Source organism: Corvus brachyrhynchos, unplaced genomic scaffold (genome assembly GCF_000691975.1).
Source record: "Corvus brachyrhynchos isolate BGI_N302 unplaced genomic scaffold, ASM69197v1 scaffold56, whole genome shotgun sequence".
Classification (NCBI taxonomy): domain Eukaryota; kingdom Metazoa; phylum Chordata; class Aves; order Passeriformes; family Corvidae; genus Corvus; species Corvus brachyrhynchos.
This window is the reverse complement of record NW_008238664.1, coordinates 1,367,820-1,391,960: the sequence shown is the minus strand read 5'-3', so window position 1 is coordinate 1,391,960 and position 24,141 is coordinate 1,367,820. Positions and strand designations below refer to the sequence as shown.

The window sequence follows — 24,141 nt, the reverse complement described above, 5'->3', positions numbered from 1 at the left end:
ACAGTCTTTATTTGTGAAGAAATAAAAATAGCGGCAACACAGGAAATATCTGGAGGCAGTGTGACTCAGGGGGTTAATAACAGTGACAAATGGTCCTTGTCAAATTACAGCTACTCACTTTTGGTCCTGTATCACAGCCACTGCATTTCCTTTGCCTAGATGTAAATGACCCAAGGAGAGGCCTGGCAGTGGCAAGTTAAGCCCTACATGAATATCTCAGATCTTGTGGGTAGTGACAGGCAGGCAGTGTTGCCTGAGGTATGTGGTGCAATACCCCTCGGTGCACCTGGACGCTGAGGCATTATGGAACAAATAGTGTGGGCAAAACTGGATTGGATCTGCCTGCAACTACACTGAGCAGGATCATCACACGGGAGTGCCGGCAGCTGGATGGGAACTGTGGATCAGGAAGAACAGAGAGACAGAGTTAAGAAAGACCGTGGGTGTTCAGGAGTGCCTCCGAGACAGACAGAGAAGTTGTTTTGGCAGAGAAAAGGCAGCAGGAGCCTGGACAGCACAGCCAGGTCTGCAAGGTCTGGGGAGCAGGAGGGAGCATCTGCATGAAGTGCAGCCCTTTGCAGCTCTTTTTGCCAACTTTTGTTGTTTTTTCTTCCTCTTCTCAAAATAGTTACTTGTTAGAACAAGCTTCTTGCCAGGATGTCGCAATTGAGATGTTTGCTCTTGATCCTGGCTGTGATTCCTGTAGCACAACTATGCTGGGTAAACCAACCCCCCTGCTACAAGTGGCAGAAAACACAATCCTGGCTGCACTGAAAATAACAAACTTTGACTCACTTCCTCTTCAGAAACTCTTCAGTATGCCCCATTATGCAGTTCTCCAGTCTCCTGGTACCAAGAGAGAGCTAATATCCATTTAATCCCTGAAGAGCAAGCTTCTAGGGGGCACTTTTTCCTGCACAGATCCTTCAGTTGTGGTCATGTTAAAGTGGTGAAGCCCTGTGCTATCCAAGGAATGCTCTGTTACTATCACCAAGTATTTTTTGTGTGTGTGTGTGATCCAGATCTCTCCTTGCTATTTATTTCACAGTAGGTGTGAGGTGCTTGGCATTTTAGTTAGAACACCTCAAATCCATAGCTTAGACTCCAGTGGTTCAACCTTTCAGCTTTTCAGGGGTAGTGCAGTCTCTAGGAATTATCCCAACTCTCTGTCATCAAACCAGCACCTGACATTAAAAATAATGTAGGTTCTACCTCAGTGAATAACATGCATTCCTCGGGTGACTGCTGGGAGGTAAGCAGGGAAAAAGAGATGGAAAATTGCTTGTATATGAAATATGCATGAAGAATATTTTCATGAGCCCAGACTGCAATCTTTCTGGGTTTCACATCTGTCATTAAGCCCCTCAGACTTCTGAGCTGCAGCAATAAATCCTTTTTAATTTTTTTTTTTGTTGTTAATGGCATCAAGGCAGCATGGTAACTATTTAGGCAAAACTGTCCTGCACGCACACATACAGACACATGCCCTTTTGGTGACTGGTAGTTGGAATAAAAATATTCAATAGATCAAGGGCAAATGTGCAAAAGTAAAAATACCTTCTTAGTCATTGATGTGAATGAAGCTTTACTAAATAAATGACACGGGTGAAAAGAATTTCCATTAATTCAGGTGCTGGCTCAGCAGCTCAGTCTGTAACAGGACTGCTCCTCTGCTGAAAACTCAGGCACATGCATATGACCAGTACTGTATCCAGGGAAAACCAGGCAAGTCACAGCATCCTTTTTAGCCAAATCACCCCCATGTTACCTGCAATTTCCCACTGAATACAGCAAAATGCAGTACCTACCCCAAGCATGAGGAAATGTAGCAACATCGATACATCGATAATGTACCATGAGGATCAACACTCAGTGCTCACCTCTGAATTCAGTGCATTGTATTGTGACATCTTCTGGTGTATCATTGTGGAGTTTTAGCAAAGCAGAAATACCTTTAATAGGGGCAGAGGACAGTCCTTTTGTAAAAAAACCCTATTTTCATTGCCACCCAGAAAGATGCCAGAAATCCTCCTGCTCACAGGAATCTACTCTTAACTCCTAGTAAAACACCTAACTGCTTTTGAAATCTGGACTTCTGTGTTTTATTAATGCCCCCACCACAGACAAAACCCTATTGCCCCAAGCTCTGTTCACACACACCTCTAATCCTCCAGAATTTATAATTTAAATAAACATATCAGAGATGTTAATCTAGATCATCTAAGAGTCTCTTTGGGGGTTTTATTTCAGATTCCAGTCAAAGAGATAAAGAGCTGGGATCTGGAGTCTTCTGTAGTCAGGTATTTCTTCTAAAACTGGGATAGGGTTAGGAAGAACGCCTCTGGCTGACTCTGGGCAACTATATCCCCTCTCAGATCATGTCAGCTCTGCTGCATGATGAGTTCTTATTTGGGGGTCCCACACAGTTGGGACTGATGAGGCAGCCGGCAGTGAGGTGGGCAGCCTCTCCCTTGTGACTCCTCCAAGGTGCTGGTGGTTTGGATGCAGCCAAGCAAGCTGAGTGCTCTTGTGGAGATGCACACAGAAAGTTAGCAAAGCACCTGCCTTGCTGAAGAGGCTGGGTTGCTGGAAGCACACGCTCAGTGGGCAGAAGCCTGCTCCTTCCAAATCTGGAGGCAGCTGTGGCCTGGCTGACCCTGTGACAGGCAGCCCACGTGCATATGTGCTGCAGGGAAGGACCAAAAAGGCAGTGGCCCACCTGCCTGGGCTTGCCTGGAATGACACACCCAACTCCTGCACAAAACCACTGCCTTCATTGTCTCAGAAAGGTAAAACTACTGCAGTTGGTGGTTACCTTTGGAGAACTTGCTAACTGTTCCCATTCCCGTGGAGAAAACACCATTAACATTTATGGGGCTTCCCATAGATGGCCATGACACCAGGTATAGTGACCATCTGAGCTACCCATCCTTCTGCCCCACTCTTTCACAGACCCAGGTGACCCGTGCAGGTTCCCACCGAGATGCTCTCCAAGGTTCAGTCAACACCCATACCTGGGACCCTCCTTCAGGGCTGCTGAGGATCTGCACCATTTCAGGTGCCATCTCACGTTAGCAAGGGAAATGCAGCTTTGAAGCGGCAGTTTGATGGCACAGTCACTGCCCAGCTGGAAGGATGCCCTGAAGGAGGGAGGCTGCTCTGGCTCCAGCATAGCTCAGTGTCTTCAGTAGTGATGCTGAAGGTTGGTAGTGATGGTGTTTGATTGATCTGAGGAAGACACAAATCTGGGAAATCTGTGGTGCATCAGGGTGAGGAATGGAATTTAAAATTATCTCATCACCATAGGAAAACTGACTGGAGAAAGTAGGATGAAATTCAGTAGAGACACTTGCAGGATGTTGTACTTATTGACCATACAATTCCTTAAATCTTTCACCTTGAAAGAGTAAAAAGGAGTCCTATTCTGCTAAGCCTTGGAAAAACTTCAGCTGGATTCTCATACTCAGTTTCATGATCATCTGGAAGATCATATCTCTACAGAATTTCTTTATGACTCAGTGTAAAACAGAGACTTTGTAAACCAAAAGACAGTAGCTGTTTAAAGATCTGTCATCATCCCCCTCTGGCACAAATATTTCTGCTGGTTTGGTTGACAGCATAAGCTTCGGGGACTGCAGTCTGAGAGCAGCAGTATTAAACTTTGAATTTCTCCTGGAAGGTGGTGACTAGGAAGTGTGTTGGAGACACCCTTTGAGTGGGAGAAACCATGATGATGTGATTGTGCTGGGGAATATGTGGGGAATATGCCTTGCTTTCCTCTGGTGCTTCTCCAAGTCGGTAGTGTTATTACTCCAATAACATCAAGGGAGTTAGGCTTGTATGAAACTGGAAATAATGCAGTGCTTAATTAGATGATTTTGATAAGAAGAACCTAGGGTAAAGTGTAGCTAGAAAAGATTAATTGCAGCTTCATTTTCCAGGGTAATTCCACATAGGATTGCCTCTGGTCACAACACAGTTTCACTGTAATGGTGCTGTGCATTGTTAAAAGTCAGCAGTCATTTATTTTGTGCTGAACAGACTACATTATGAAGGAGATAATCCAGTTTGCTGTCATTTTGGCAGCTTGCTAATGACACAGGGCAGCGTAATATTGCATGGGTCCGGAATTCAGCTGCTAAGCTTCAAGATTTATACTTAGCACATACTGTCATTCTTCAGAAATAGTTTTTGCTTTATCCCAAAACTCTGCTTTAAATTTATTGTCACTTTCCGGCTAGTGTCTAAAGGGCAACCAAATGACATTTTTCTTCATGCCTGGTAAATGATCTAGTATCGGGTGAGGGCAGGGGGAAAACGCCGGCAATTAACAAAGCCAGAGCCTTTGCAAGAAGCAGACAGAATGGAAAAGAGAACAGATTTGAGCTGACTCATTCAGAAGAGGTTTTAACAAATCATTCATTGTTCTAAATCTGTGTCTTTCATCTAGAAGGAAAGAAAGTCCAGTGGTGTAGATATTAGCTTAGAACCTGTGTATGGCTAAGAACTGCCTGGGCCATCCCCTCCCTCCCATACTCCATCCCTATCTCCTGATTTCCATGTAATGAGAAGTCAGGCCTGTGGCCCAGCCAGGAGCCAGGCACACTCAGCTGGCCTCAGGTTTAAGGCCAGAGAGCAGGGGAAGGTGAAGCTTTACGAAGGTGAACTTCCATAGTATCCTATGGATATGCTGGCCCTCTGCTCTTTGGCACTTAGGGGGATTGCCCAGCTCTGCCCTCCAAACACAGCCTGGTGTCCTTCCTAGGGCATGGGAAAGCATAAGAAGTTTGTGCTGGGGCATCTGCAGCTCTTGCTGGCACAGTGTCTGTGGGCACAGTAAAGCTTGTCTCCTAGTTCTGGTTTGCATGAGCTTATTATATCTTCTAAATTTTACTTCAATTTTCAGGAAGAAAAAAGGGAAAATCGCTGAAAATGGGTAGCTCATTGGCATTTGCGCCACACATCGTCAAGATTGCTCTGCGCTATACTGAGCTCTCCTTGGCCAATTTTGCCATAGGTTTGGTTTTTCAGGGTATTTCATGCTTAGAAATAGTTTCAGGTTCACAGACCATAACAAACTCTTACAGGAATCCTGCAGAGTTTGTTTGGTGACCTCTTGGGTTTGAGATTTGGTTTGGTTCGTTAGTTTGACTTGGTTCATTGTATATTTGGAGGTCCCCAAGGAGTAGAGGGCAATGGGATCTTCTGCTTGCTTCTATTCATAAATGGTGGGAACTCAGGCACCCTCTGACAGTGCAGGCCTTATAAGGGCAGGTAGGCAGAAAGATCAGGCTGTGGAGAGCATTCAGAGTGGATACAAAAAGCCTGACCTTCGTGTCCTGAAGCCAAGGGAGTTTGAAGAGTGAATCAAAGAGGACAGGAGGAACTGACAGTGGGCGATTGATGGGCAAAGAATATGATCTCAGCAACTGCATTTTGAAGGGAGGCCTTCAGGAAAAAAAAAAAAGAAGAAAGAAAATGAGATCAAGCATTAAAGTGTTATCAAAAAAGGTTGACCTTTACTGATGTTAACTGCTATGAATAATATCAGTTTGTACTAGCAGAGGAATTGGGCCTGAATTTATTTTTCTTATAGACTTCCCTACTAGATTAATTCATTGGTGATGAGATAAAAGTAGGAGGAAGCTGAATGCTGATATTGCTAACAGCAAAGTTCACCTCTCAGGCCAGACTTTCATACAAAATAGCTGTGATCTCATACTTTTGTGCCTTATGAAAAAGACTGAAATAAAGTCAAAACTGTGCTGTGCTGCACTGGATGGTATTTATAGCAGTGGGAGGCATACCAGGACCTTGATTCTGTCACCCTTCTCCCTGCTTCCCACCCAGTAAAACACAGCCAGTGAAAAAGGTGTAATATTGACTGAGATGAGATCTGGATTAGGTCCTCCTGGACATGAGTGGGTTTCCATGCTGAGTCCACTGGGGTTTGTGGCTGGTGTGAGGAGCAGAAGCTGAAGTGTTCAAGGCCAGGTTGGATGAGGCTCTGAGCAACCTGATCTGGTGTCCCTGCCCGTGGCAGAGGGTTGGAACTAGACGATCTTTAAGGTCCCTCGCAACCCAAACCATTCTATGATTCTGCAATGATTCTGTGATTACAAGGAAAATACTTGAGTGGCACCATGAAATGGAGCTCGGCAAAGCCAGGCTCTCAGCTCAGAACAGGTGGTCAACAAGTTAAAACATGTCCTTTCAAATGTTGCAGTCAAAACGAAGAAAGACACCAACTGGTAGTCTTAGAATGAAGAGAGGAAAGAGAGGAAAAAGGAAGCGTATTTTAATGGTTGGAATGCTCTTAGATACAAAGAGTCACCCTGGATAAGACAATACAGAGTAGGCAGAAACAGCAGCATTTCTGAATGGCTCAGGAACAAGGAAGGAAGGAAAGTTAAGAGCTGAAGATGACTCATTCCAAGGACCTGAATGAGAAGGAGGATGGGGTATTCAGCAGTTTCCCACGAAGCACCTTTAAAAACAAACCCTACCTTTCAAAGAAAAAAATGTAGGAGAAAAAACCCCAGAAGCCTCTCATGAGATTTTGAATAATTTATAAATGTCTTTTGCATTTTTCTCATCCTTCGAAAATTCCTTAAGAAATCAGTGGATCATTATTGTAGGCGGGAGCTTTCATCACCATATTGAGTGAGCAACAATGTTCATGTCAATCTCGTGCCTTTGGATCACGTAAACGACTGTGTGTGTCATCACAACGGCTGCGTTTGCACAATGCCTTAAGACACTGCTGCTGATGCTTGTGGAAAGTACAAAGCAGTCCCCGGAAGGCACTGTGCCCCATTGTCCCATACATCTTTTTTTCCACTCTTTATCAGCTGGTGATAGAGATAAATATTTGTTTTTCTCCTAACATTTTTGGTTCCAGATTTGTATAGGGTATGAGTGAGAAGTATTTCCATCAACACTCTTAGATTTACAAGGTTTTGAATTAGTATGCTGAGAGAGTATAAGCATTCTGGACTCAATTTGTATAACCCCTATTTTACAGAACTGTTTTGGTTTTTTGGTTTGCTGTTATTGTTTTTGTTTGGGTTTTTTTAATCTTTCTCTCTCTGGAGAAAGTAAATTAACAGTATGACACCATGGTTTGAGATGCCCATATCTTTATATGCAGAATAAGGAAAGATCATCTTAATCCTTCACCCATTAAGACAAAAAGCCCCCCGTTGGTTCATGCAGTTTGGGATGTATGGGCATCTTTTCCTCTCTCTTGCTGGCTTCTTAGTCTCCTCTGCCATCTCCATCTGGAAAGACCTTAAAACTCTACATACTCTGTAGGAAATAAGACTCAAAGCATTTCCTATGCTTCTTCCCATTACCCTTTCTCCTGCCTCCATACACCAGCATGCTCTTAGTTCTCTACTGCTATACAGGAGAGAAATGAGTGCATTTCAGGTAGGTATCTGTGTGCAGGACAAGATTCCCCACTTTATGTGGGAAAAACCCTGCAAGAGGGAATGCAGTGAGTCTCTGGGGTTTCCCGTGCTGTGGAAACCTGGGTGGTCTTTCTGATGTGAGGTGATAGGTATAATGGGGAATTTTGAAGCCGCTACCATTGCTCCCTCTCCCAACTCCTCTTCCTCACTCGGGTGTGTTAAAATTTGTCCTAATCAAGCTGAGCACCATCCTCCAGGAGCAGCTCTTGTTTCTGGTGCCTGTTTTCGCTGAACAACAGAGCTGTACATACCACCTTGCAGCACTGCTCTGTATCACATTTACAGGGCTACTTTATCATGCTCATCCTGTTGTTCCTAGATAAGTAATTCCACTCTCCACTGAGTGCTAAGCCCTTGCAAATATTTATACACACCTCTCCTCCTACCATCACTCAGCCAGTGCCTTCAAACTTTCTTCTAAAGGCCTTCACATTTCTGGTAATTGCTGCTATTCTTTTCCTCCACTCAGTACTCTTCAGGCAGCAGCCTGACCACTATATACATTTCTCTTTAAACTTCTTATAGACCTACCCCATAGGCTACCCCTTCTTCCATAGGCAAAAGCTGTTGTGACTGTGATGGTGACATCCCTGCTCTTCTGTGACCAGAACAGGTGCAGGTGTTCCCAAACTGCACATCTGGGTGTTTAGAGTCCTGTGGTGCTCAACTGCTATCTGTAAACCAACAATCTCTTGCAATGCTCCTGTGTGGGAAATTATTTCCTCCCTGTGTCTTCACCATGTGTTAAGTTGTAATGACAGAAAGTAAGTTGCTCACTGTTCTGGTTCATATAATTAAGTATTTGGAGCTTTAATTAGAACGCCACGAAAATCAAAGAAGGCAAATGAATCTTACTCTAAGACATTATTTAATCACCTAGATGTATTTTCAAATTAAGACAGAGCTCTTGATAGCAAAGCCACTTCAAGCAACCCTCATCAGTAATCTTATTTACTAAGGGATCATGCACACGCCACCACCTGCATCCATCAAAACTAAGGGTGCTCTAAATCATCCAGTGCCAAAATTAATGCAAACAGCCAGGAAAAAGATAAAGAACAAAGAAAATAACATGCCAGTCCTGGGGCTTTTCTCTCTAATCTTTGGAAGAGCCTTAGGGTAGACACGTCAATTATTTTCTTTGTTCCTCCTTCTGTACACTGTTTGCATTACAATTTGGCATAATTATTTAAGAAGCCCTGAGTTGTGTTGGATGTGGGTGGTGGATTCATGGCCTGGAGACTGTAGTGTTGTTGTTGTTGTTGTATATTACTGCTTAACTCTCAGGAGGCTGAGCTTACTGTACTCCATCTGCAATTAATTTATCACTTTGCCTGTGTGTTTTTATATAGTGTAGATATTATGTATAATGCAGCTATTAAGCAATGCAATTCTATTTTCCCCTTATTGTTGTAGACAGCAAACATCTGCCTAGCCTTCTCCATTTTTGATCACCTAAAACATGATAGAGTGAGTTTTGCGCCATGTGGTTGAGTGAACAGTAATGTCAGTTTTCTTCTCATGGTAACTGTTCTCAAGCTGCAATGGCATAACTACAAACAGATAGCAAGACATTGCAGGTACACAGCAAGATCTGCAGTTTATAGGTTTACTTGGGTATTCAGGCAGTTCATCCTAGTTTTCCACTGCTAAGGATTTGATTCCAAAAGCTGTAATCTGGAATCTGTGATATTTCTTCTTAATGAACATGATAGCAGAGACATTGAACACATTGAGTCAATAAAATCATGCTGGAATAACTAAAAGAAAGATATGCTCCATATTAACTGCAGGCTGTACCATTGGCATATCATCCAAGAAAGCTGAAATAGTTGCATTCTTCTAAGATTCAAGTATGCTTTGAGGTGAAAATACCATTTAGCAAGCACATATATCAACAATTCGATTTGTGGCCCTCTTCCTTAGTACTGCACACTCTAGGCCAAATTCAAGACCAATGTCTGCTCCCTGGCTTCAGTGGGCTTTCATCCAAGCTAATATTTGGTGTCTTCCACTTAAACCAGAACCGAGCTCCTGCAGTGAAACACATGCCAAACATTAAGGGCAGTACTGGAATATATGTAGGTAGTGAAATTGCTACTGAGGAAACTTTATGCTCTAAGTGTAACTGGACACTAAACAGGAAGAGAAACTAATCATTGAAAGCATTGGTAATTCTCTCCTGAGCTGACAGGACAATCGATTTGGTAAACTGATCCTTTGGCAGCACAGCAAACAAGCCCCATCACTTTACAGAACAGATATTGACTGGATTTAGTCACACCTGTTAGGAAATGCTCTGAGCTGTACAGCAAATAGAGCAAACGGTAGTTTTTCAGTATTGTCTGGGTAATAAGGAAACTCTGGGAAAAGCAACTTGTCTGTCCTTCCTAAACTGTTGCACTGGTCTAGTTCACCATCATACTCTACTGAGTAGGTGCGTGGAGGAGAGCAGAGCTGATCCCTCTCCACTAAACTCCTCAGAACCACAAAACGTGGGGTACCCAGAAGCTGGGCGTTAAACCAGCCACTCTCTTGGGGCCACCTTCTTCCTTGCAGATGCAGGGACCGATAATAACCTTGTCCTGGAGCAGGCTTTGTGGAACAAAGGATCACATCATGCCCAGCTGCAGGGAAACCTGCAGATGGTTTCTGCTACATTGGGGCAGGTAGGAAATGAGTAGACAGCAGATGCCTGGCAAGTTGTGTCATGGCGCTAAAGAAACGTGGGAGAAAGTTCTGCTGCTTTAGTTTTATCTTCATCCTCCCTGCAAAGCAGATAGTTCTGGATCATACTTATTCCAGAAACTAGACAGAAGACCTACGGATAGAGAATCATGTCTTTTGTATGAGTTCTTCAATGTAGGAAAGAAAGAGGCCTCCAAGACATGATCTGTGAACATTTTCTGTGGTAGTACTATGGTAATAACATGGTTTTTAAATTCAGAGGTGTAGAGTCAAGCCCTCAATGATGCAATAAAAAAGTCATGTGGCAGCACAATGCTTCTCAAGAGTAATTGTTTGGCCATTACTGCTGTGTAAGCAGAGTATACAATTCAGACATTAATAAAATTGTACTAAAGTGTGAAAAGCAAATCCTCTTATTTACAAGTAACTAGATAAGCCCAACCCTCACTGAAAATTTCTGTGTAATTTAATCATTATGTTCATGGCTATAATTGAGAGGCACAAAAGGGTATCACAGAGGATATATAGAGTTGTTACATGTCAGGGGTCTGATTTTCATTTTCTCATTTTCATTACACGTTTGTAAGGTGTAGTTGTGTAAGTTTCTGCTTACATCCTAATTTATGAGGATGTGGGTCAAAGCCATTTTCTACAGCTCAGAGTAAAGCCAGGAGATACGTTCTTTACCTATTATGACGAATGTGACATCTGTAAAGAGTTAAATAAAGAGCATCTCTCCTCCACGGGTTTTTTTAGCACCCTTCTACTACTGTAATGTGAAATAAATTCCAAGTTAAAGAGTCATTATAACACTAAAACCAACAAAGCAAGGACAACCTCGCACGTGTGTCTGAAACCTAATGAGCTTAGAGAAGAGCTCTAATGTCTGAGCCAGAGTATGTGGAAGAAGTTGAAGAAAAATGGAAATTGTGTGCTTGATTCTGTACTCAATTATACTAGTTGGAAAGATGAAGTTTCAACAGTCTGATTCGATGATTAGAGAGTGATAGTGTGTTCTTTTAATTAAAAATGTTGCTGACCAGTTGATCAGCAAAGCTATGATACAACCCTAAAAACTCAGTAAGAAAGTAGATGCACTATGTAAGAAAGGTATTGCATCATAAGATTATGAAATCTGCTCACCCAGGTTCAGCTCCAGGTTCTGCCACTGGCCTCTCCTGTCATCTCAAATCAATCAAGAGGGTTCAAATAAGTGATCATTATTTTGCATCTTACTGTCAAAGCCCTAAGCCTGACTTTTTGCAAGTCCTTGAAACTCCAGATTAAGATGAATATTTTTCAGCTGGGCAGAACATTTGAAAATCAGGACCAAAGTAGTTTGATTCTGAAAATTAGAAGGCACTTATTACTTACATATGCACATCACAGACCTAATTCAAGGCTGAACCAATGATATGCTTTAAATCTTGGGCTGGAAAATAATTCACACAATGAGTGGCAGGTTTATTCTTCTGCTGGTGCCCAGTCTTTTTTTCTCACACACAAAGAATTTTGGTTTAAAATGTGGTTTATTAGCCATTTTGATGTTTTAAGGAGTGGTCCAAGCAATTATAGGATTATACCTACACATGATGTCCTAGGAACATTTTAAGAAATGCAATGAAATTTGAACAAGAACTTGGCCTTGATGCAAAACAAACAGCAGGATAAAACATCGCCTCAAAACTTGAGACGCTGGCTGTGACTTGTGTTAAGTAGGGTATTTACTGTCTTATGACCCAGGTGAAATGTAATCACCTGGTGCATATGTCCTAAAAAGAAGTTTTGCAAAGGGTCAGCCTCTGGCATCAATTTACAGCTGATGCTTACCCAGTGCTCATGAAATATTAAAGAACACAACTTGCCTGGGCAGTTTGTTCACAGGATCCTCTGGATTTTGATATTTAGAAGCCTTGCTATGCCGAGATATTCATATTGATCAAGAGGAAAGGGGTATTCACAAAGTTAAACACTGGATCCAAGAGCGACCTTGTTATGCCCATTACACTGCATGGAGAAACATGAATCACCATGAATGAAGCCACTTGTCCCTGTGTTAGCGCTGTTCACGTCCCAGAGACTCCTGTTTTGCTTACCCATGACTGCTCAGACGAGATCTGGGCGAGTTGGGTCACAGTCAGTGAGGATGTGATTGCTCTGCTCTTGAGCATCTCTCCCACTCCTGCAGCCACAGTTGTGTTTCCCTTTTGGATCATACTGTCCACCCTTGCTTATTCTGTATTTTTCTTTCTGACAAAATTTAACTGTCAAAAATATCTAGTCTGTAGATTATAACAGAAGTTTCTCTTGTGTTGCAAATGAAGGTTTGTATCCATGTGTGCTGGTTTCAGCTGGAGTTGAGCTGATTTTCTTCACAGTGGCTGTTGTGGGGCTACATTTTTGAGCAAGTGGCTGTGTGGTGCCTGGTTGCTGACTGGAGTTAAACCACGACACCATGCAACTTCTCTTGGGTGACTGACTCCTTTTAAAGAGGCATTGCTTTGAAATTCTGTGCTGCCAAAAATGCTCAGCACTTTTGTCATCCATAGCAGCAATGATTCTAAACTCACAGCATGTGTAATAATATTTGAGAAATCTGACATCAAATTCGAAAGGATTTTTGCCTTTTTCTTACTTCTCCAAATTTTCCTCTGACATTTCCAGCTCTCTTCTCTTCCCTATTCCTCTGAGATTTTTCCTCAGGGAAAAATGTCACAGGGAAAAATTTCCTCAGGGAACTATGTCACGGTGATTTCATTAGCTATGATACTGTTAGCTCTGCTTGTGATCTGGATTTTCTCAGAAGTTTCTCATTTTAAAGCTTGTAAAATTTTTTCTTCTGGCTTACAACATCCACTATATGATATCACAGGAATAAAGCTTGTAATGGGAGACATGGGAAGGACAGACCTCTTCTGCCCTGTCTCCAGTACTTACTACATCAGAGTTGGACACAAGCTCAAATCTTTGCTGCAGTACAGCTCCCAGATGTCAGGACTGTCAGGACATAGTCAATATGTGTCAATTTTTGAGAAAGGCTGTGAAAATTTGGTATTCCCAAACTGGGTAAAAATGCAGAGCCAGGTGAGGTTAATTTTTGAAAAGTCCTTAAAAGCAACCTTTATGTTTTTACGACTTTAATGTGGAAGCCCACAGAAAAAAGTTCAGTCCTGCAGAGGATCCTAAATCTTTTCATGCTGACAGTGACGAACATGTACAGATTATCCCTATCCCTAATGCTGAGTGATTTCACCAACCTAGTGGGAAATATCCTCCTCTTAATTACACAGGAACAAGTAGGGAATTGCTGTAGTGACGTGAATGGAGTTATTTTGGATAGACACCAATACAGGAGAGAACACAATCTGGCGCCTTGAATGCTGCCAACAAAAGCTCAGTTGTACTATCCCATGATTTGACTGTGGCAGGCAGTCTCACTGAAGTGATGTCTGACCTAGCTCCCACTGAAGTCAATGTGAGCCTTTGCACTGATTAAAATGCTTTTCAGGAGACCCTCTTGGCAGCCGGATCAGATTTCGGATCATGGGCTCCCTCACTAACTTTGATTGAAACTCACATCCTCGATGGCGCTGACCTAAATGTCATCTTATCTCAAGACTGGCCCAGCTTTGGCTGGGGTTGTCGGATCAGGCAACCTTCTGAAGGCTTCTCAGGTATGAAATACTCTCTGTGACTTGGTAGTGAATAGGGCTGTGGAAGACACAGCAGTGCTCTCGTCCGTCAGCCCAAGCTGCTCTTTCAGTGGAAGAAAGATTCCTGTACTAGCATCCTTGGGAATGCCAGGCATTATTTAACCATTGTATTAGCATACCTCTGCTTATTACCTTACAATGCTCTCATCGTGTTACGACACAGATGAGGACAAGTCCCAGACCCCAGAGATTTATCTTCTCTAAAGGAATGTTTCCAAGACTTTAGCCCAGTAAACACTGGAGTTTAGCTGGGATTTAGAAGGAATGTATTTTCCTATTTGGTTTGCAAGGTTTTTGTTTCCTCCCTCACTACAGATTTCCAGAATTTTGATTGATAGGGTTTCATTTAAATAATTCAAACTCCCAAGAAAAAAATCAAGCACATTTAATTTTTCATACAGAAAATATCTCAGATGACACAGTTTTGGACCTACGTGCCGGTGAGACCAGACTGCTAAAAAATAGTTTCTGCAGGATCCATCCAATCACTAAGGTTTGTGCCCAGCGAAGTTTGCTTTAAATATTCACTTTCAGGGCATCTGGCCTTTGCAGTTTGTTTCCTCTTCCATCCTAATATGAGTTTTCGCACATTGAAAAAAGCTATTTTTTTTTCCTGTGGAACTTTGGACTAAGGATGGGGATATGGTAGAAAGATTAAGTAAGTGTGTGAAAAGGAGTACCTATTAAAAATCAGAAGGGAAACAAAAACAGAGTCTCTCTAGACCTGACCTTTCTGCCAGATTCCTCTGTACATCTTGGATTATGGAAAGACTGATGATCTGTCTGACTGACCACTGAAACATATTCTTCTTCATTACTGCTTTTGACCTGAAGAACATCTTCTGAATTGTTGACAATGTTCCCTCCACTAGGCAGATCACACACTCATAAAAGGCAGGCTCATCTCTACCCAATCCTTTTCCTTCCTCTCAGAATTCAATGTCACTGTCCTAATTTGGACAGGTTTTCTGTAAAACTGTGTTGCAGTTCGGAGAATGCAGTTCTTTGGTATCGAAGAGATCACATTGGGGTAATTAATCTTCTCCCTTTCCTCTTGAAACTCCAAGCCCACAAGTGGCACATTTATAAAGAAATAAATGGTCCAGACCACTCCAGATTACCTATAGAGTTGGCTAAATTAAAAAATAGAGGACTCATAGCTGTTGTTATTTAAGTGGAGTATGAAATATTCATAATTAATGGTGAACTAGTCCAAAACTTACCATAATTGCAACGTTCTGACTAAAGAAGACACGTGGCCAAAACCATGAACATTTTGGCAGCCAGCTTGGTACCACACTAAGACACTAAGACAAGCATATCGCATGCAGGTCCAATGAGATTTTGTATGATTATGCTTTTAAACTGGCAGGGTTCTACACCCTAGTTGTAGTCAGAAGATCCAGGGCCTGAGATTACTATAATTTCATAGAGTAAAATCTTGGGCAAAGTTTTATTTAATCTGATAGGGCCCACTACTGAAATCCTTACATGGTGAAATGACTCATTGACGTCACTGGAGTTTTGCCTGAATAAGAACTTCAGAATAAGGCCCAGAGGGATTATCTGTGCTCTTCTCTACTTACTCATTAGGTAAATCCCATGTAGACTCTCATGAATGTAAAATGGCCTAAATGGAAATATGGGTCTTATATAAAGTTAAAAAGGATTTACTGGATTTATTGCAGATACCTTAATTTAGGTTACCTTTTTTTTTCCCTCAGCAGAGGACTCTAAAAAGAGCAGGAACAAGAACACCTGTAATCCAGATGTTACAGAAAATCTCTCAAGAACTGTGATTTTTCAACTTTTTTCTTGATGTGGAGAGCTCAAGGCAACTTCCAAGGGAAGTGCAGATCTGCTAAGGTACTGTCAGTTGAAAGAGTTTTCTTCATTATTTTTCATGCACCTTTTGAAAGTTGCTTACCCACTGACCCTTGATTTAAAATCAGCTCTGTAAGAGGCTGACTTTTTCTAAAGAGGCAACAACTGCAGATACTTGGGAGGGGGGAGCATTTGGATCCAGTGCAGTCACCGGCCAACTCTGGGGCCTTGTGGGCAACGTTCTTGCTCCATAATTGTCCAGTAGGAATTGTCCTGCTGGACAAGAATCAGGATCCAGCCCTGACACCTATCCTTCCTTCCCAGTTGATCTCAAACTGAAGAACATGGACAACAGAAGGAGAACACACTTCAGCGGAAGAGAACTCTCCTCCTTTCCCCCTCAGAACTACCGATAACCTTGCAATTTGCTAGCAGCTGGAGGAGAGTAAGATTTCTAATTTCCCAGGCATGATGTTTTTTTTCAGAGACAGTTTCCAGCCATCCTGAAGGAGGTGGTGAAAGTGTGAAGTCAAAAGGATACTTTATAGTCTGACCATGGCATGTGCCCACACTAGATTATATCAGGAGCGCTTGACTTCGTGAGGGACTCTGGCCCCACTGATCCTGGAAAATGGTCTTCTAGTTCCCTAGGTCAGGTTCCTAAAATTCTTGTGGGCTGGTAGATGCTTTAGTATTCATCCTGACAGGTGTCAACATCCTGACAGCTGTATGTCATTCTACCTTGACAAGGCTTTTCTTTGCCTTAAAACAAAAAAAGGAACAAACAAACAGCACCAAAAAGCTGTGAAGATACAAGAAGCACTCAATGGCAACTGTAGCAGCATTAAATTCACTGCCTCTGTTTTCCAGTGCCACAGAACTTCCCATTCCACAGCAAGTCAATGCTGAGAGGCCACTCAATCCTCCCTGGTGCCTTCACAGCACAGGACACCCTCTAATCCTTCTGACAGACTGTTTCTGCTGCATCCTTGGTGTGTGAAGGTGCTGAGCACCCTTCCCTGTTGATGGCATCAAGGGGAACATCTCAGTTACCCAGCTTGGAGATTGGACAGACAGAAGTAGAAGGGACACAGATAACGCTCAAACCTCTCCCTTCCAAAATTAACACGTTGATTAATTACACTGACATTCAGCTAAGATGGGGATGTTAGACCAGGCCTATAAAGTACTAGACTTTTCTGGTGAATACTTTTTTGTATCTCTCATCTTGTTTGGGACAATTCCTTTCCTCAGCCTCTCAAACAAACCCATAAGTGAGAGACTAACCTGAAGTGTTATCCCACTCAATGGCAAAGTAGTTTTTCATATTCTTCCCTAGTACTAGGGCTCTGTTTTTGAAGGCAGAGAACTTAGCTAGCCTTGCTATGTCCCAGCAAGTACAGAAACTATGTTTGTTGTGTCATGAAAATAAACAACATGTTTTCAATGTTAAATAAACATTTATCCAAAGGTTCAATGTGACTGCTTAAAACTTAAGTAAATCAATCACTGTAGGTTAACCTTTGTTCAGTTTTCTTCTTTCTGAAAGCTCTGTAACTATCAGATCTCACAGTTACATGGTTTTTCAACATGCCACTCTCAGGAGAAATACTTAGTGGAGAAATCTGGCACAGGAAATGCTTTTCCACCCAATGCTCTGTGGAGCTCAATAAGTTTATGGGTTGCTGTGCTAGATCTTAAGGACATTAAAGATACAGTTTCAGCTACAATCCATCTGGAAATATACCATGAATGTGAAACTATTGAGAGTTTAGAAGAAGTTAATGTTCCCTAGCACATGCATATCAGCGCAGTTCAATTACACAGTTACAAGCATGCTTTCTGTCTAAACTGGCTCTGTGGAACAGATCCTAACATGTCATACCAAGGTGTTTGCAGTACAAAGGCTTATTGTGATGGAGTTCAGCTGAAGGAGATGAGAATATGAAGACACAAGAAAACATTTTCAAGGAATTGAGGCTGTGGCAAACAGTGGCTGCTCTCTGCTCTGACAGAGCAAATATTTTTTTACCTGCAAAGCTTGGTAAGTTGGGTAAGCAGTAAAGTTACCCAGCTTAACTCAAGACCAAAATGGAAATCTGAGAAAAGGAAGGCAGCGTTTTTTGTTTAAGAGTTAATTCCCTCTGCCAGTCAGTACAGATGGCTGTTTCACTCTGCCTGCACATCTGACACAGGTGACAGCACTGCACAAATTCAAGGCAGGAAAACCATATGGATTGACAACAGAAGTGGAGTTCTTTCAGTGATGGGAGGCTATTTTTAGAGCGGGGTAGATGATACAGCAGAGGTGGACAAGGTAGGATCCTTTTCACCACATATGGCTGAGACAACTAATGTTTGTTCCAGAGGGACTCTTAAAGGATCTTCTCACTTCCCTGGAAATTCCTTTTTTTTCCTCCTGTAAAATACTAGACCACTTTTAGTTTGGATGAGAACCAACTATGACAGGAGCTGGTACTATGGGGAACATACCTTATGTGTCCTGCCTACCTTTTGGAGGTAATTTTCTTTTGACTAAATGTCTCAGTTTTTCTTCATTCTGCAAAGATTTTCAGTGACAGACAGACAAAATCTCGGCAGTGTTTAAGCCACATACAGCCATGGGATCTGCTTTCTGTGTCTCTACTGAACTGGACTGTAAGCATACTCTGTGGGCTTACAGTGTCCTCCTTTCTCAATCACTGAGGATCCCCTGAAGCCTCAGCGAGCTCTTGCTGCTCTCCCCATATGGAAACTGTTGTCTTTGCCAGACCCAAGAGTCTCTTTCAGGGGTGCTATTCTCTATCATAGGAGGTGGACCTTGCTTCTGCGTGCAGCAGGTATCTGGAGATCCCTTCCTTTCTCTTGTGTAAGTCAGGGCTGCTGCAGTGGTTTACTTCCTCCTTCAGGTTTGTCCTTGCAGGCCTCTAGGAATGATTCAGCCATTTCCTTGCAATGTGTAATCAGGCTTGAATGTATGGCCTGAAGATGGAGAGATACTTAAGGAGTTTATAGGCTCACTAGTGTCTCTTACTCTGTGTTCCAAATTGCATAAGGCCCTTCTCTCCACCCTCTGTGTAGAGATCCCATTTGCAGGGCCAGCCATGTGTATGCCAATTGTATGGACTCGTAAAGGGACAGGCCACTTTGTCACAGCCTCCCTAAAACACTATCATCAGGCATAAAAAGTGCCATAATCTACTTCCACATTGTTTACAAACCCTGTAATTGGTTTCCATGTCAGTGTGGAGCACAATCCATGTCTCCACAGCATTATGTGGAAGCTTATTTCCTTCGTGTCTGCGGACCCTTTGATTTAGGCAACACTCAGCTTTTTTGGCTAAGTGAAAACACAGTAAAACCTTTCAAATCCCAAGAAATTCCAGCCTGCTCCTGGAGCACATGCAAGAGGATACATGAAGCATGTACAGCCTGAAACTCAGGTGATAGTAGGGATGTAAATGGAAGCCAGAAAACCCTGCGAGATTAGTTTCCTCAAGTTTAATGAAGAAAACAGGCACCCTTTACATGAAGGTTCAGAGTAAGCACCTGCCTTAGCTGCTTTGCATCTCTCCACAGAGAACACTAACTCTCTGCCAACTAGAGGAGAAGACAAAGAGACAAAGATACCTGTCACCGAGACAAAGATATCTGTTGTGAGTCCCGTTTCTCCCTGACCTGCAGGCTCTCACACGCTCAAAATCTGCAGGGTGGTGGTGTTCTGCCAGGACTGGTAGGCATCTGCTTGTTGCTCAAGTGAGTCTCCCAAGGTGGGAAACAGGACAGTGTTTCACTTTCTACCCGCTGCATCTTGCTGCCATGCAGCCCCTCCACCCTCTGTGGGGGTGTCTAGTGCAATCCCCAGAGCACCAAACCTGACTGATCTCATTCAAATTGCGTCTTGGATGGTAGGAAGTTTGGATGACAGACGGCTTCAGGCTATAAATACATCTGCTGAAAAAACATGTAGGTGGGTAAGATACTGGTTTCTCCTGCAATTGCTACTGGGATGCCCTGGTTGTGGATGTTGGCATCCCCACTACCCAGCAAACATTGCTGCCCACTCAAGGCCATGATGGAAAATCCCTGAGTTCTGCCACAGGACTTTCCCTTTTCTCCATGTCTAAGTAATATCCACCAAACACATGCTGCTGCAAAACCACTATGGCTGTGGTAATCTTCTGGTTAAAGAGCTAAGTGATTTCCTCCATTTTTTGAGGTAAACCACTAACCCAAGTCAATTGTGTACAGTGTTACTGGTTTGAGCCTCACCCTAGAAAAGCTTTATCCAGCAATCAGAGAGGTGTTAATACACATTGTGCCTTCCACTAGTAATGGCAAAATGGGCTGTGGTGGGTGCCATGGGAGTGCCTGTCACCGCTCCCTGCTCACTCTGTGGGCACACAGCTGCCTGCAGGCTGGGGCACAGACACAACCCTTTCAGTGAGTGCCCTGCATGGAAAAATCCAGCAGAGATTTTCCTTTGAAAATTACCACTGCAAGAAAGGGGTTGGCCTTGAAGGTACTACTTTGCTTCAGTCAGAAAAGGGTATTTTAGACTCATCCCTTTGAAAGGAAAACTACAAACAAGTGATTGTTTTTCTCCAGCCATGCAGCAAAATCCTGTTTGAAGCAATTTGCCCCTGAGGCAGAACATATAAAAGATACACCCCAGTTACAACCAGCTGCAGCTTGCTGGGGAAAAACCACTCCAGCAGTGCTGGATCCCTGCTGCAGAGTGACTCACTAGCGATGTTTATCCTTCATTATGATGCAGGTTTGGTTCATTCATTGCCTAACTATTATGTCACTAATTAGAGACCCTTAACTGACTAGGACAAGGGATGTTCACAACAGCTTGATGTGGTGGAGGGAGTGACAAACATGTCAGGGACTAGATGTGACCTAGCTTTAGAAAGGCAGGAGAGTTGGAAGAATCAGGAACAAAAACTTCTTGTTTGGGGGTCTCTTCTCCAGCTGCCACAAAAAGAAACATGTTTTTCTTGCTAGCCTGTGGGCTGCAGAGGCAATGCTTTGCCATAGTTGGCTTATTCTGCACTTACTGTTAATATGGGGAGGGAAGCAGAAGTGGGCAAACAACTGCATCCTTTTAAAGCCAAGTAATTCTCACAAAGAAAGCAACAAACAGGACTAATATCAGTACCCTCTATGGGCAAACTGCCAATGCTTTATGCTGGATGAGTAGAGCATGACAAAATAACAAGTTTCCCGGAGGAAAATCTGCTCTTTGGCATTATAGCACTTGATTAACCTACTGTAAATATGTGTGGTCTTAGCCCTCAGTAGATGTGAGGTCTCCTAGCATGCTTCTAGGCAAAGACAGCTAAGTGTCCAGCACACTGTATGTTCTCTGCTTCTTGCTCACTCCAAAATGAGTGTGGACCTAATCATTCTAAATAAATGGCTAAAAAAGATCTATAATGGGTCTCCATAGCATCGAAATCTATCAAAGCTGCTAGGTGAAATAATCTAAACTACTCACATGGAAACATCCATGAAAAGAAGGCAGTTCAGCTTGGAAGCAAACTGCCTGAAAGTATGAACTTGAGGAAGTTGAAAAAGCAGGCATCAGTACGTCTGTCCTTCATGTTTGCAATTAGCAACCAAACATATGGGAGAGAGGGAGGGCTCTGCTTGCTCAGAGAGAGCAGCTGTTACACAAGAGGCACAGCAATGCTGAGATTCCCAAGTCCGAGGCACACAAACCTCCCTGTGAAGCAGATGTACAGCCTCGTGCCCTGCATGCCCTGCTGCATGGAGCTGTGGCACTTACAAGTGGGTGATTGCACACAGCAAGCTGGAAGTGGGGTTTCTCATGGTCAGCATTTGATGAGAGTTGTCTCAGATGCCAGCATGTCTCCTGTGTCTCTCCTTCAGCCACGGCATTTCATATAGATACTCCTCTCCAAAGCACTTAGAAATGAAAATAATTTTATAAGCACTAACTAGTTAATGTTTAACCCACTGGTTTTTCTTTTTCCTTTTGTAGTGTACCACTCTGCTTCACATGTTTTGCAGTGGAACCAGCTGTGTCCTTCTTTGAATAAGCCCTTGGCTCTTGGCATTCACTGGAAACATTTTCCAGCTGTGAGATGAAAGGTAAAAGCTTTAAAATTATACAGTGGACAGTAGACCTCTGAAACAGTTTCTTCACAGTGAATCTGACATACTCCCTGCTAAATACCACAGATTATAATAAAACCTTTGAGTGTAACAGCCTGGCAACTTATTTTGGAAAATAAAAAAATGGGATACCTGGGAATCTGAAATCTTTTGGCTGTGTTGCCTGGCAATGGGCAATGTCCACTTTTGTTCTGAGGGTCCTAGAACCTCCCGACTCAACAAGCCCAGTTACATGCTGGTGCTTCCTTTGCTAGGACCCAGCAAAGGAAGCACTGGGCAGCAGCCATTGTCCAATCCTCTAGGTAACCTTTCTGTCGTGATTATTTAGTAAGCAATGTGGCAGCTGTATAGAGTCATCCTGCTTAGGGATCCATGCCCTTTCATCCGTGTATTGTCTTTCCACAAGTGCTTTTCTTTTGGAATCGTAAACTCATTATGCCTTCATCAAGGAAACGCTTGTTCTTCCCCCTCATCTGCCCCCCTCCTTGCCCCATTTGATGGTTTTCTCTCTCTCTGGTTCCTCTTGTTTCAGCTGCTCAGATCATGAATGGTAATATTTTCGTTACAGCTAAATACACCCTCACCTACTCATTGCCACAACATGCCTTTAAACTAGCTAGAGCAAAAACCCATTCCAACGGGTAAAATATTACTGTAGGCTCAAATGAGCCTTGGAACAGTGCAATGCTCTATGAAATGGTATAGGACAGAGCAGATATTGTCTACAGCTGAATTCATTAGGCGTCAACATAAAGGTTGGAGGTGGACCTGTTGGAAACCACAAGTCCTGCTCATTGTGACTGCACACTTCTCTGCTGGACTCACCACATAATTTCCCAGTAGTCCAGGGTGCTTCAGATCCCAAGGTGTTTAAAATCCAAACTCAAATTTTCCTGAAGTTCGAGGTATCTCAATTCAATGGCCAAATGGAGAAAAACCTCAGTGGTGCTATTTCTGTTGCTTGGTCCCAAGCCCAGCATGTGGTTCAGAGATATATCTCTGTAAATTTGCTTTTGGTGGGAAAACCTCAGCTCCAGTCAGCAGCAATCCTTCACTCTGGGAGGCATGTTAGTCCTTCTCTCTGCTGCTCAAGTCTGGTTCAGGGCATCTTCAGTCTTAGCAGGGTGTAAAATGTCATCTAGAAGAGCTATGGAAAGAACAAGAGGAGGTGTGACACCTGGCCCGTTCAACACAGTCTCTAAGAAATAAGCATTTGACAGCATAATCTGGCCATTCAGGTCTATAATCTAAGTTGACAACATGGATTGCTGTTACAAAAGAGAAAACTGAAACCATGTTTTCCCAGATTGTGGAGATTAATCTGGTCAGAGGAGATCCCCTTTCCAGAGCGGCAGTAGACGACTCCCCAGCTCCCCCCTGCAGCACCTCTCTCTTACAGGTCACCAGCTGGGATTTGGGCAACAGGGGGTTGCTCAGGGTAGCGAGGCTTCCTGAAGCTTGCATGAGCAGTGACCTAGAGGTCAGCCCCCAACCTGCAGGCTCAGAAGAGGATGTGAGGGCAGGAAGCCCTTGGCCTCACCCTGGCTTTGACAGAGCATCACGTTTGGAGGGGAGGACTGCAGGGCACAAACCTGTGTGAAGCTCAGGAGGTTCCCTGTAACTCCAGCCCAGCCCATGTGCCCTCCTGAGAAGGGCCAGCCATGACAGGTGGCAAACAGTGATTTCTAAGGACTTTTTGTGGCTGCTACTAACTGATTATTCTATGGTAAAAATGGTCCCTTTGGTTCAGTGCAATGAACTGAGCCAAAGCAGAGAGACAATGCTTAACTCTGGGAAGGAAGGATGGGGCGGTAACCCAAATCCCCACATTTATCAGCCACCAGTAGACCTGCTCTCAGGTGCTCTTCTCTGCAGTGCTGCTGGCAGGGAACACTCTTATTTTGTGAGCTGCCAGGCAGACAGCCCTGGGGTCCAAGCTCCTCTGGGCTCACTTGCACCTTCTGTCTGTTTCTCAGCTCATTGCTCATGCTATAGCTTTTCTGAGGTCCATGGTGAGACCCAGGCCAAGCAAGACCAGGTGGAATTTACTGCAAGGAAGTTTGTGACTGTCTGATTAAAAATTGAGAGGCTTGTGAGTTACTGACATGAAAAATGTTATTCCAGGAATGCTTGTACTGGTCCTGTTAATTACACATGTACAGTGATATGTACAACATAATTGGCTCTTCACTGTTTTTCCCAATAGAGAAAAGTGACTATTTTGACACTGGACTATCACATTTTGCTCTTTTGCGTTACAAAACCACAGAAAAGGTTTGTGTTCCCTCACACTTAGTGTA

The 24,141-nt window shown here is 43.2% G+C and overlaps 1 long non-coding RNA gene across 2 annotated transcripts in view; it reads left to right on the top strand.

The window, feature by feature from the left end:
* The first annotated feature begins 13,027 nt into the window (after nucleotides 1–13,027).
* The window catches only part of LOC108447581, a 34,903-nt gene continuing 23,789 nt past the window's right edge, over nucleotides 13,028–24,141 (top strand). The window contains exons 1-3 of one of the 2 annotated variants that reach the window (XR_001863239.1): nucleotides 13,028–13,834; nucleotides 15,598–15,739; nucleotides 21,708–21,817. This is a non-coding gene — a long non-coding RNA (uncharacterized LOC108447581). Of the gene's footprint in view, nucleotides 13,835–15,597; nucleotides 15,740–16,021; nucleotides 17,162–21,707; nucleotides 21,818–24,141 lie in introns of those variants that run through there. The other variant, XR_001863240.1, reaches the window with a different exon arrangement.